Genomic DNA, 13,881 nt, shown 5'->3' on the forward strand with positions numbered 1-13,881 from the left:
GCCTAGCATGTATGTGTGCCTTGGCTTGTTTGTGTGCACTGTGACTCCTATGATCCCAGGGGGCGGCCCTTAGTACTTAAAATGGCAGTTTCCTATTTAGGATTATCCAATGGCACATACTGCTAAATAAGTATATTTATATGAAAATGGTTTATTTAGATGAAGCTGGGTTTTACATATGAGCTGTTTATGCAATATATTTTTATAGAGACCGACATTGTTCAGTTTCCTTTAAAGCATGTTGGGAGCTGTAGTTGAACAACATCCTCCCTCCTAATGTCTGATTCTGTTGTCATATCATGGAGTCAAAGTGACACAATAATTCCTGTTATGTTACAAATAGTGTTATTAAAGCAAATACAGGGGGTGGCGGAGAGAATGACAAGAAGAAGGAATAAAGCAGGGAAGAGGCAGGGAGGTTCTGGCTGGAGAAACCTCTATGCATAATACATAGAGCTGTGACCCAAGGGATTAGGGGGGAAAGGCATTCTTGAAACATTGATGGAAATGATATTTGGTCTGAAAGTTTGTTTGTTATACGGGGGGCATTCTCGGCCAGTAGGAAAGCACCTAACCCTGTCACTGCCACTGTACAAATGAGCTGTGATACTGTGCGTGCCCCGGTATCACTCAGACAGACTGTTGTAATTCAGAGCACATCTCTCGCTCTCTAGAAACTTGTGTTTTCTCTTACTTTCTTCTGCTGTTGGGTATGGCAGCGCCTCCCAGGCTGTGTGTTACACTTACCATATGCTCAGACATGTGTTGGTACCAAAACTATTATTCAATGGTGTCGCTTCTTTCTTTTTTAGTGTCGGGCTGATTTGCATGTGGTTTTCCTAAATTTGATCTTAAAGGAATACTGTCATGGGAAAACCCATCAGTTAATAGAGCTTCTCCTGCATTGTAATCTCTTTTTCCCATGGGGCTAGCCATATTCTTCATTTCCCAGGGTGCCACAGCCATGTGACCTGTGCTCTGATGAACTTCAGTCTCACTTTACTGCTGCGCTGCAAGTTGCAGTGATATCCCCCCCTCCCCCCCAGCAGCCGATCAGCAGAACAATGGGAAGGGAGCAAGATAGCAGCTCCCAGTAGGTATCAGAATAGCACTCAATAGTAAGAAATCCAAGTCCGGCTTGGGACTCCTCCAGTTACATGGGAGTAGGAGAAACAATAGGTTAGCTGAAAGCAGTTCTAATGTGTAGCGCTGGCTGAAAGCTCAGACTCAGGCACACTTTACTGCTGCGCTGCAAGTTGGAGTGATATCCCCCCCCCCTCCCCCCAGCAGCCAATCAGCAGAACAATGGGAAGGGAGCAAGATAGCAGCTCCCAGTAGGTATCAGAATAGCACTCAATAGTAAGAAATCCAAGTCTGGCTTGGGACTCCTCCAGTTACATGGGAGTAGGAGAAACAATAGGTTAGCTGAAAGCAGTTCTAATGTGTAGCACTAGTTCCTTCTGAAAGCTCAGACTCAGGCACACTTTACTGCTGTGCTGCAAGTTGGAGTGATATCCCCCCTCCCTCGTAGCAGCCGATCAGCAGAACAATGGGAAGGGAGCAAGATAGCAGCTCCCAGTAGGTATCAGAATAGCACTCAATAGCAAGAAATCCAAGTCCGGCTTGGGACTCCTCCAGTTACATGGGAGTAGGAGAAACAATAGGTTAGCTGAAAGCAGTTCTAATGTGTAGTGCTGTCTCCTTCTGAAAGCTCAGACTCAGGCACAATGCACTGAGATGGCGCCTACAAACCAATATTACAGCTAACAAAATATACATTTGTTGTTCAAGAATAAAATTTTAAATGGTAGAGTGAATTATGTGCTATGTATCTCTAGCCTGTACAGAGTGATACCATAAGCCTATGGCACGTAGGGATTCCCCTGTACTAAGCACAATTCAGCAGGAACAGCCCCCTAAGTTTGCTCATAGCCTGTACAGAGAGATACCATAAAATCATGACAGAATATGGATTCTCCTGTACTAAGCACAATTCAGCAGGAACAGCACCCTAAGTTTGCTCATAGCCTGTACAGAGAGATACCATAAAACTATGGCAGCATAGGGATTCCCCTGTACTAAGCACAATTCAGCAGGAACAGCCCCCTAAGTTTGCTCATAGCCTGTACAGAGAGATACCATAAACCTATGGCACATAGGGATTCCCCTGTACTAAGCACAATTCAGCAGGAACAGCCCCCTAAGTTTCCACATAGACTGTACAAAGATAGGATGAAAAGGGAGGTTATAGGGTACATTGCCAGTAAATTTGTAAAACCGATTCTGGCTCTTGTTGGTTATTTACCAGCTATGCTGGATAAACAGTGGCCAGGTGGCAACACTAAGCACAATTCAGCAGGAACAGCCTCCTAAAACTGGCCATACACTTATATGGCAAAGTCACCAAATGAACAGATCTTTTCCCTATATGCCCACCTTGGGCACTATCGGCTGGTCTGATCATCTGGCCCTCGGACGAGATGGTTATTTCACAATGAGGGAAAGAGCCAATAGGATCCCTAGACCCATTCAGAGGCTCTTGTTTTAAATTTCTTCATTTATTAATTCTTTTCATTTAATTACATACCTGTACTCTTTCTGCAACTAAATTTCCAAATTACATTTATTTTCCCAAAATAGCTTTACACAAAAGATCACACATTGACATTTTCTTCCCCCCCGGATAAGATGAAATACCAAAACTGCATCAAACCTCATGTGTAAGATGAACGTAAGGGCATTACAATAACAAATGACTATTTCTTGGCATCCCATATTTCCTAACACGTTTTCTGAGCAATGAATCATCATGTCAAAGGCAAAGTAATGAACGCCATATGGAGTCGCATTACTACTGTGTTATAAGAAATTTACATTTCATAGAAACACAAATAGATTTTCCTGCGTTCTCTCGATGCAAAGGGCTTATTAAAGGGGAAGTGATGCTATGGGGTGCACAGAGCCGCCATCAGGGGGGCACAGGGGCACTGTGGTCCCGGGCCCGGACGATTGTTGCTTTAAAGGGGGCTCGGCAGTGATACAGTTTTTAAGCACGGGTCCCCTTTAAAGAATTACGGACCCTTGGGTCATTGGTGGTCAGCGGGAAATTAGATTGGTTGCAGCGGCTAGCCGGTGGGCATAAGAAGAGGACGTAGCCAGAGGAAGCGGACCTAGCAGGTGGGTCATAGGGGGAGCCACAGGAAGCAGGGGGAAGCTAGAGGATGGTAGGTGGGGGCTGGAGGAAACTGGGTGGGAGCTAGAGGATTTTGAGGAGGACGCTTGGGGAAGCTGGAGGATGGTGGGGGGGCTGGAGGATGGTGGGGAGGATGCAGCAGAGAAGGTGTATGATACTAGGGGGGAGCTGGAGGATGTTGGGGAGGATGCTGGGGGAAGCTGGAGGATGGTAGGGGAGGCTGGAGGATGTTGGGGAGGACGCTGGGGGAAGCTGGAGGATGTTGGGGAGGACGCTGCAGAGAAGGTGGAGGATGCTAGGGGGGAGCTAGAGGATGTTGGGGAGGATGCCGGGGGGAAGCTGGAGGATGCTAGGTTGGAGCTGGGGGAAGCTAGAGAGGGTGCTGGGAGGGAGCTGGAAAATGCTAGGGGGAGCTGGAGGATGTTGGGGAGGATGCTGGGGGAAGCTGGAGGATGGTAGGGGGGCTGGAGGATGTTGGGGAGGACGCTGGGGGAAGCTGGAGGATGGTAGGGGGACTGGAGGATGTTGGGGTGGATGCTGCAGAGAAGGTGGAGGATGCTAGGGGGGAGCTGGAGGATGTTGGGAGGATGCCAGGGGGAAGCTGGATGATGCTAGGGTGGAGCTGGGGGATGCTAGAGAGGGTGCAGGGAGGGAGATGGAAGATGCTGGGGGGCCTGGAGGATGCTGGGGGAAGCTGGAGGATGGTGGGGGGGCTGGAGGATGTTGGGGAGGATGCTGGGGGAAGCTGGAGGATGTTGGGGAGGACGCTGCAGAGAAGGTGGGGGATGCTAGGGGGGAGCTGGAGGATGTTGGGGAGGATGCCGGGGGGAAGCTAGAGGATGCTAGGGTGGAGCTGGGGGATGCTAGAGAGGGTGCTGGGAGGGAGCTGGAAGATGCTAGGGGGAGCTGGAGGATGCTGCAGCGGGGAGCGGGCCATAGTATGAGGACACTGGGGGAGGACCAGCAATGTTTTATGGGGCCCTGGGCTGGCTTGGCTAGCAATGTTTTAGGGGGTCTCTGCCCTGGCACCAATGCAAAACTTAACCCTGGCTACCAATGCTTTAAGGGGGCCCTGGCTACCAAAGTTTTAAGGGGGCCCTGGCTACCAATGTCTGTGTGTCCTCTGTACTGATGGGAGGGGCCTTTGGGGAGCGGGAGGAGGAGAAGGGGGGCCAGAAAATTCTGTCGTGAGGGGCCCTGGGGGTGCATTGTGGTTTAATTGGTCACATTGCTTTCAGTGGAAGTTTCTATAAGAGCAGTTCCCTTAGCTGAAAAGCTCATGTAAACTCATGGTTAGACAGAAAGAGAGCGTGGAAAACTTGTTTGATAGTACGGATGCACTGAATACAGGATTCGGCTCGGGATATGGTGAAGATTCTGCCTTTCAACAGGATTCGGATTGGGCTGAATCCAAGTATTTGGCTGAACTGAACCCAAGAATAGTGGATTTGGTGCATCCCTATTTGGTAGATTAACTTGCCTTTTTATTAGATTCTGTTTGTAGGATATGGAGCACCCCGGGGGGGGGGGGACACATTTGGTGCCTGGTTATCCTGACCCCTGATTCATCATGCTGCCACAATGGGGCGTGCACACAGTGTACTTACTGTGGAGTAAAATAATAAATGAAATAAGTGCACAGAAGGGGAAGGGAAACGGAAAAGTTGTGGAATTAACCTAAAGTTGCTAAAGTTGGAAATTTACCTATGTGAAGAGGTTCCTAACACTGCCTGAAATTAAGAGGTGGGAAAGCAGAGAATCGTGAGCTACAAGCGAACCAATTGGATGCCATATAAACCCAAGGGGGTCGGTAAGTAGACTGGCAATCGGAAAGGGATATCACAGCTGGGCACAAAAGGGTGATATAAGTAAAAGTCATCACTGGTGTTAAAAAGCACATGAGAGTGCACATTGTGAAGCAATAACAGTATTACACTATATTTTTTTTTCTCTTTTCTTTTTCTAATATGACCTCATCGCTAGGTCTAAAGCAGGAGAGGGCACTTGAGTATTTTATTGCTCTGTAATAATAAAACAGTACCTGTACTTGATCCCAACTAAGATATAATTACCCCTTATTGGGGGCAGAACAGCCCTATTGGGTTTATTTAATGGTTAAATGATTCCCTTTTCTCTGTAATAATAAAACAGTACCTGTACTTGATCCCAACTAAGATATAATTACCCCTTATTGGGGCAGAACAGTCCTATTGGGTTTATTTAATGGTTAAATGATTCCCTTTTCTCTGTAATAATAAAACAGTACCTGTACTTGATCCCAACTAAGATATAATTACCCCTTATTGGGGGCAGAACAGTCCTATTGGGTTTATTTCATGGTTAAATGATTCTCTTTTCTCTGTAATAATAAAACAGTACCTGTACTTGATCCCAACTAAGATATAATTACCCCTTATTGGAAGCAAAACAATCCTATTGGGTTTATTTGATGTTTAGGTGATTTTTAAGTATGGAGATCCGAATTACAGAAAGATCCTTTAATCAGAAAACCTCAGGTCCTGAGCATTCTGGATAATTGGTCCCACACCTGTAAAGGGGAACTATATCTGAAATGTTTTTTTTTAATTAATGAAAATATAACCATTTTGAAGTTATTTTTCTTCGCTCCAGCTCTTGCAACAATTCAACAGAAGTCAATTCTCCTTCAGCTCCTTTTTATCAGCTGGCTTCTGCTACATTGTTTATGGAGTCAGAACCAGCAGTGTAGATAGTAGATTCAAAAGATACTACTTTCAATGGCAGTTATACAAAACTTTAAAACTTTTCTAATTAGTCCATTGTGCAAAAAACAGTTTTAGGGTGGTGTTCCCCTTTAATGTAAGAGAATAACCATTGCTGGTAACAAATCATTAGTGGTACATGGCTTTTTATAAGCTTCACTCACCAGTAAGGATTCAGGCAGGATCCCTTGACATTCCCTGTTCCTGTGGAGCGATGCCTCTGTTTGTCCCGTTACTGGCTCACCCACGAGCAGTACCAAGTGATACCACCCTTAGCGAGGGACAAAAGACAAACAGTGATATAACTGTGAGGATTGTCCCATGGGACCCAGCCTCTGTGTCCCTCACAAGCAGGTCTTTGTTATGGCTGTTCCCTGGCCCTTTAACCACTTTGCTGCTTTGCAAGGGTCTTGGACCCGTGGCTCTGAAACTGTTCCTGAACTACAACTCCCAGCATGCCCGGACGTGGTAGGCGCCACATATGCCAGGGTTAATAGCCCGAGCAGTCCCAAACCAGTTTAAATCATACTAAAAAGGCTACCATCCAAATAAAAAAAAATAAAGGTTTTAAAGGGAAAGCATACCCTATCTATCAGTATCTATTCATTAGCATTAGAGCTGCCATGATGTTTCTCATTAACGCAACCAATAATATTTTATCCCGGCAAAACTGCATTATGGCGAGCACCAACGTAGAAGAAGTTTGATTATCAAATGGAAAACAAAGTACAGATATAAATGGAGGTCACAAAGGAAACCCATACAAATGCTAATACATACTAGTCAGACCCAAGACCCAAGACCCAATGTAACATAAAGAAGGGAAAACTGTGTATTACATACCGACATGTGTCTATAGCCCGGTGAAACGCCGATGTTTATAGCAAAGCAGAGCCCTCTCCCAGGGGTCCGATTGTTTGCTTCTGTTTCTTGCCACTGTAAGGCTGCTATCTCTGTTGACATAATATATGCATTATTGGTGCCTATGTATTGGCCTTTTGTTAGTCTGTTTCTCTGGATGTTCCTCTGAATATACATGAGTTGTACAGGATACTACTGAGAAGGGACTTAATGTCCTTAGACTCATCATTAATGGTATACGCGTATATGTGTGTGTGTGTCTATATATATATATATATAGTAGGGAAGGACCAAAGCCACTATTTTGGGATCTGGCCGAACTCCAATCTTGCGAAAGATTTGGCTGAATACTGAACTGAATCCGACTCCTAAATATTTCAACTTCTGTGTTTATATAACAAAAAATAAACATGTGATTTTAAGGATTTGGTTTGGCCAGAGGCATAGATTCGGATGAATCCTTCTAAACAAAGCAGAATCAAAGGCAAATCTTGGCTGAACCGAATCCTGGATTCTGTGCATCCCTAATAGGAACAATAGGGGCAACTAGAACCAGTGCTTCTGTCCCATTCCCCTCTTTGGAATCAAGCTTAAATGTGCCCATTTACCCTGGGAAGCCCTAGAGAAGGGGTCCACAACCTTTTTTTTACCCATGATAAACTTTTAAATATACAAAAAAAGATGGGGAGCAAAGCAAGCATGAAAAAAAAATCCTAAAGGGAGACCAATAAGAGTTGTGAGTAGTAATATCAGGGTTCCGTCGGCGTGCTGAATCAATAGCAGCAAAAGAATGAGGAAAGATCAGTATACAAATTCAGGTTTTTAGCGTGATTCACAAATGCAAGTCAGTTCCAAAAACTCAAATATTTAAGGTTTAAACACAAGGTGGCCCATTTATCAAAGTCCAAATTTCTGAGTTTTTAAAGTACATTAAGAAAAATTCGTATCAAATTCGATAATTTAAATTCGATAAAAATAAGGTGGTACAATCCAAAAGTCACAAAAGTTTTGTATCCAAACGTTCGTAAACGGCAGGAAAACCTTTCTGACTTTGAACCTTCAGTGCATAATTTTGAAAGTCTCCCATAGGGCTCAATGGCACTCTGCAGCTCCAACCTGGCCCAAGGAAAGTCTCCCATAGGGCTCAATGGCACTCTGCAGCTCCAACCTGGCCCAAGGAAAGTCTCCCATAGGGCTCAATGGCACTCTGCAGCTCCTACCCGGCCCAAGGAAAGTCTCCCATAGGGCTCAATGGCACTCTGCAGCTCCAACCCGGCCCAAGGAAAGTCTCCCATAGGGCTCAATGGCACTCTGCAGCTCCAACCCGGCCCAAGGAAAGTCTCCCATAGGGCTCAATGGCACTCTGCAGCTCCAACCCGGCCCAAGGAAAGCCTCCCATAGGGCTCAATGGCACTCTGCAGCTCCAACCCGGCCCAAGGAAAGTCTCCCATAGGGCTCAATGACACTCTGCAGCTCCAACCTGGCCAAAGGAAAGTCTCCCCTAGGGCTCAGTGGCACTCTGCAGCTCCAACCCAGCCCAAGGGAAGTCTCCCATAGGGCTCAGTGGCACTCTGCAGCTCCAACCCGGCCCAAGGAAAGTCTCCCATAGGGCTCAATGGCACTCTGCAGCTCCAACCCGGCCCAAGGAAAGCCTCCCATAGGGCTCAATGGCACTCTGCAGCTCCAACCCGGCCCAAGGAAAGTCTCCCATAGGGCTCAATGGCACTCTGCAGCCCCAACCCGGCCCAAGGAAAGTCTCCCATAGGGCTCAATGGCACTCTGCAGCTCCGACCCGGCCCAAGGAAAGTCTCCCATAGGGTTCAATGGCACTCTGCAGCTCCAAAACGGCACAAGGAAAGTCTCCCATAGGGCTCAATGGCACTCTGCAGCTCCAACCCGGCCCAAGGAAAGTCTCCCATAGGGCTCAATGGCACTCTGCAGCTCCAACCCGGCCCAAGGAAAGTCTCCCATAGGGCTCAATGGCACTCTGCAGCCCCAACCCGGCCCAAGGAAAGTCTCCCATAGGGTTCAATGGCACTCTGCAGCTCCGACCCGGCCCAAGGAAAGCCTCCCATAGGACTCAATGGCACTCTGCAGCTCCAGCCCGGCCCAAGGAAAGTCACCCATAGGGCTCAATAGCACTCTGCAGCTCCAACCCGGCCCAAGGAAAGCCTCCCATAGGGCTCAATGGCACTCTGCAGCTCCAACCTGGCCCAAGGAAAGTCTCCCATAGGGCTCAATGGCACTCTGCAGCTCCAACCCGGCCCAAGGAAAGTCTCCCATAGGGCTCAATGGCACTCTGCAGCTCCAACCTGGCCAAAGAAAAGTCACCATACCGAAGCTTGAATGGATCCGAAACTTTCCTACTCGTTGCGACAAATACGATTTTGTCGCACAAATTGTCGCAAAGTACAAAAAAGTCACAGAAATTAACAAAAATATCGTAGAAAATACGCACATCGTACTTTGATAAATGGGCCCCAAGATAACGTAGAAGTCAATGGAAGCTGTAACTTAAAAAAGAAAGCTATTTTCACATATAAATTTCCTAAATTACCTTGAAATTTGGCTCATTGAAAATGAAGTGTAGAATGTGATTTCACTGTACACTTGGTTTTTTTTGTTTTTAAGCGATTGAGATTTCCATTTTGTTAATAAGTACACATTCAAGATTTTCGCGTTTTTTTATGATTTCAAGAAAAACTCAAAAAATGTAATTTTGATAAATCTGCCATCTATTTAGCCAATTGTTTCTGAAACTCCATTAGCATTTTCATGATCAATAAGTAGGAAAATTGTATTGATTTCTATATATTTTCACACAAAAGGATATTGTATTAAAATTAAACATTTTTGTCAATGTTTCATAAATAGGCAAAGTTAGGAAAATTGCTATAATCTCAGAAACCAAAGACAACATGATTCATGGTTATGTGAACGCGGCCCAGGGACTTGAACCCCTCCATGTGAACCAAACAATATGCAAGACCAAAGCAGGCAAGGATATATTCATTAAACGCTGGACAAAACGCAGATCTCTATGGGGCAAATTTATCAAAGTGTGAATTTATAGCTAAATACATAAAGAAGTCCATTTATCAATTGGTAAACTCTTTACAATTTTACCCGTTGATAAATATTAGGGATGCACCGAATCCCAGATTCGGTTGTGGATTTAGGCCGAATCCAGCGCAGCACGCGCAGCGATTTTTAACCCCTTCCGATCCTACTTAGCATATGCTAATTAGGATTTGGACTTGGTTTGGGATTCGGCAGAATCCATCAGAGGGGGTTCAGCTAAACCCAAAAAAGTGGGTTCGGTGCATCCCTAATAAATATGCTTCTTAAAAGCCCATAGGAATGAACAGAACGTGGGTGAGTTCTTATGTATTTAGATCTTAATTCACTTAGGCAAGGTAGGCTGCAGCAATTATACATAACCAACAACTATAATATAATTGCACACGACACTGGGAGATATTGTGGTTGGAGGGTAGGCCACAGCACTATTTTATTAGAATTATCTTTGAGCATAACAGTAGAAGAGAAAAAATGTAATAAACTATCACTATTTATAAAATGTAATCACTTTTTCGCTAAAAACAAGGCCAGCCTCTGATTGTAACCCAGAAGGCCACCTATAAGCTTGCCACTCATTACTTGTCAAGTCAAATATTTTCAAAATAATATAAATGCAATATTTTTGCTTAGTTTTTGGAATTACTTTCCACCACGTTACTTTTTTGTATTTTCTGCCCTCGATCCCTGCCATTATTTTGTACTTTCTCCCCCCGATGAAGAAATTAATGGTCAAAAAGTGTAGGGTACGCTATGTAATGTACTTCTTTTAACCAAATAAATGTTTCCATTTTTTCACTTTTGTGAAAATGGGCTGATTCTGGTGGCACCTCACTTTTCTTTGATTTGAGTGAGGGATTCGAACCTTGAATAACCAAACTAATATTGTCACAATTTCAGACCAAATAATGACCGCACCCTCCATCATTGCACAACGTAGGTCAAATGTTAATGAATGCCAGAAAGGTACCAGAAAGGTGGGAAAAATCGTCCACCCTACTAACATTAAGAGCTGAATCGTCAGATATGCAAGTAAAAACAAAGGAATTCTTACCCTTATCTGACAGTTCAAATTTAACATTTACAATGAAAAACAAAAAGGAACACCAAGAGCCCCAATAGTGTAATATATTTTTACAAGGAGTAATAATAGAGTAAACAAATTAATACTCACAAGCAAGGGTTACCAATAGGCAACCACTGTATAAGCAGGTGATGAGATTATCCTGACCCCACTCAGGAATAAGAAGTCGCTCTCTGTAGAAGGAAGAAAAATGGGGATGACACCCCTCCACTCGGGGTGGACTCAGTATAATAATAAGACAAAACAGAGGCGCCAAAAAGATAAAATTAGCTAAAAACACTTAAAAACCCAATGGGTAATTCAGAGGAGGTAGTAGTAAACTTACCTCCTCCAGACAGACACCAACAAAAGTGGTAATTTTCAGTAATAATTTATTCACAACAATATTGCTACGCGTTTCGCAGGCATTTCCCGCTTCATCAGGCAATGTAGAATAGGCGCAAAAAAACAGTGTCTTTGTATAAACACACCAGGAGCCTCCTGGTGTGTTTATACAAAGACACTGTTTTTTTGCGCCTATTCTACATTGCCTGATGAAGCGGGAAATGCCTGCGAAACGCGTAGCAATATTGTTGTGAATAAATTATTACTGAAAATTACCACTTTTGTTGGTGTCTGTCTGGAGGAGGTAAGTTTACTACTACCTCCTCTGAATTACCCATTGGGTTTTTAAGTGTTTTTAGCTAATTTTATCTTTTTGGCGCCTCTGTTTTGTCTTATTATTAACATTTACAATGTTCAAGCACCTTCTAAAGCACCCGATCAAAATTTTCAGTCCTCCCCGATCAATGAGGCAGCCACTATTCAAGGCTTTTATCAGTCGCTTCGTTTATCATATGAAACAATATTGGGGTGTATGGCCACCTTTAGCCTCCTGTTAATAATAGTTAAGTCACCTACTGTACATGCAAGCCTCCTGGTCTTAGTTTGCTAGGGAACATGAGTTTCATCTAACCTTTAGGCTAATGTCCCACAAAGCAAATTAGTTGCCCACGATAGATCTCTGCTACTGTGGGCTACTAACCACTCCGAAATAAGAGTTGCATGGAAAGATTTATGCATTCCTTCGGGGAAACTTTGCGCAACTTCGGAAAGCCAAAGCAATGCGTAAACCTTTTTGCCGGAGACTCCTATTGTTTCTAATGGAAAGGCATTTTGGCTTTCGGCTTGTTGATGCAGTCTCCATCCGATGGCACCTATGTGCATCATTGTAATTCAATCGTTTGGCCCTAGGGGTCCTAACTTTAGGTGGGTATATCAGGAGAAGATCTGCTGGCTTGGCGACCTTGCCAAACGAGTGAATCTTCCAGTGTATGCTCACCTTTACCTTTACATTGACTCTTGGATTTAAGAAGCCTTTCAATAAGATATGTATTGTGCTAAAGCCCTATCAGATAATAAGGTAATAAGAGCGTCCTTTACCATAGATAATAGGGGCAGGCAATTCCTTTTCTTTTCACTTTCGCTTCTAGTCCCCAGAATATCCCAAACTGTAGACAAGACAAAGAATCAGCAGTTTTATTATCTGCTCCTTATTTACACTGTATGTTATGTTGCAATCATCGTAAAACTAAATGCCTCAGATTACAATTATCGGAAATAATGCCAAAAGCACAAGGTTCTTTGTCAGGCCTGCTTCTAGCCAACTCCCACACACCACTTAGAAGAGCCTCCATAATCTAATAAGAAGCTGCGTCGGGAATTTTTTTACTTTTTAACTGCCAATGCATGACTTATAAGGTGCTTTTTAACTTCCCAAGTTTTTTGGCCAGTAACGTAAATTCCATTTTAGTCAATTTCTATACCGAGAAATGGTATAAGTCTTGTATGTGGTATAGTTGTTTCCTTTGATAGAGGCGCCCCGAATTCTTTTGCAAGCCATCAAAGTGAAAGCCAAGAACCCAATAGCAGTCTGGATGGATATGCAGTAAGCGGTAAGTGGATTCCACATCTAATTTCACCATAAGGGCACCTTGGCTACTCTCTCTCAGAATCTGTAAAGCTTCATAAAACGATGTATAGGATTCAGAACACAGATTATTATTGATTGCATCATTGACAGAATCACCACAAATAAATCAAAGATAATGTATTACCTGGAACGACCCCTACATTCTTCTTTGGAACTGCCCCTGATGAAACTTTTGAAATGTAAATTCCTTAACGGGCCCTGAAATTTATCCAATGACAAATCCTTTTGGATTTTGCTTATAACAACATCTGAATTCAAATTAGCTGATTTCAAATGATCATATACAGGTATCGGACCCCTTATCCGGAAACCCGTTATCCAGAAAGCTCCGAATTACGGAATGCCCGTCTCCCATAGACTCCATTTTAATCAAATAATTCAGAATTTTAAAACTGATTTCCTTTTTCTATGTAGAAATAAAACAGAACCTTGTAATTGATCCCAACTAAGATATAATTAATCCTTATTGGATGAAAAACAATCCTATTGGGTTTAATTAATGTTTTATTGATTTTTTAGTAGACTTAAGGTATTGAGATCCAAATTACGGAAAGACCCCTTATCCGGAATACCCTTGGTCCCGAGCATTCTGGATAATGGGTCCCATACCTGTACAACTAAAAGTGGCCATACACGGGCAGATTTAAGCTGCTGGCTTGAGCCCTTTAGATTGATTCTGTAGCTTATCTGCTCATGTATCGGCCTACCCGATTTATATCTGGCCAGGTGTTGATCGGGCAGGTTTGATTATCCAGTCGGATTGAGTGTGCAACAGCTCATTGATCCAATTAGCCAATCATCAGCCACCTTAGGTGGGCATATCGGAATAAGATCCGCTCGTTTGGCAACCTCACCCAATGAGTAGATCTCAACATATATGGCCACCTTAAAGTAGGCTTAATATTATCTGTAGAAATGTAGAAACCCTCCTCAAAACTCTGGCTAATAAGAT

At 43.8% G+C, this 13,881-nt stretch overlaps 1 protein-coding gene across 2 annotated transcripts in view; it reads right to left on the reverse strand.

Moving 5' to 3' along the window:
* The window catches only part of mag (myelin associated glycoprotein), a 62,706-nt gene extending 55,831 nt beyond the window's left edge, over positions 1 to 6,875 (reverse strand). For both annotated transcript variants that reach the window (XM_031906030.1, XM_018095535.2), the window contains exons 1-2: positions 6,778 to 6,875; positions 6,099 to 6,205 (exon numbers count right to left, since the gene is read on the reverse strand). The gene's annotated coding sequence lies outside the window, so the exon portion shown is untranslated. The remainder of the gene's footprint in view (positions 1 to 6,098; positions 6,206 to 6,777) is intronic.
* Between the last annotated feature and the right edge of the window lie 7,006 nt (positions 6,876 to 13,881).

This window comes from Xenopus tropicalis, chromosome 7 (genome assembly GCF_000004195.4).
Source record: "Xenopus tropicalis strain Nigerian chromosome 7, UCB_Xtro_10.0, whole genome shotgun sequence".
Lineage (NCBI taxonomy): Eukaryota > Metazoa > Chordata > Amphibia > Anura > Pipidae > Xenopus > Xenopus tropicalis.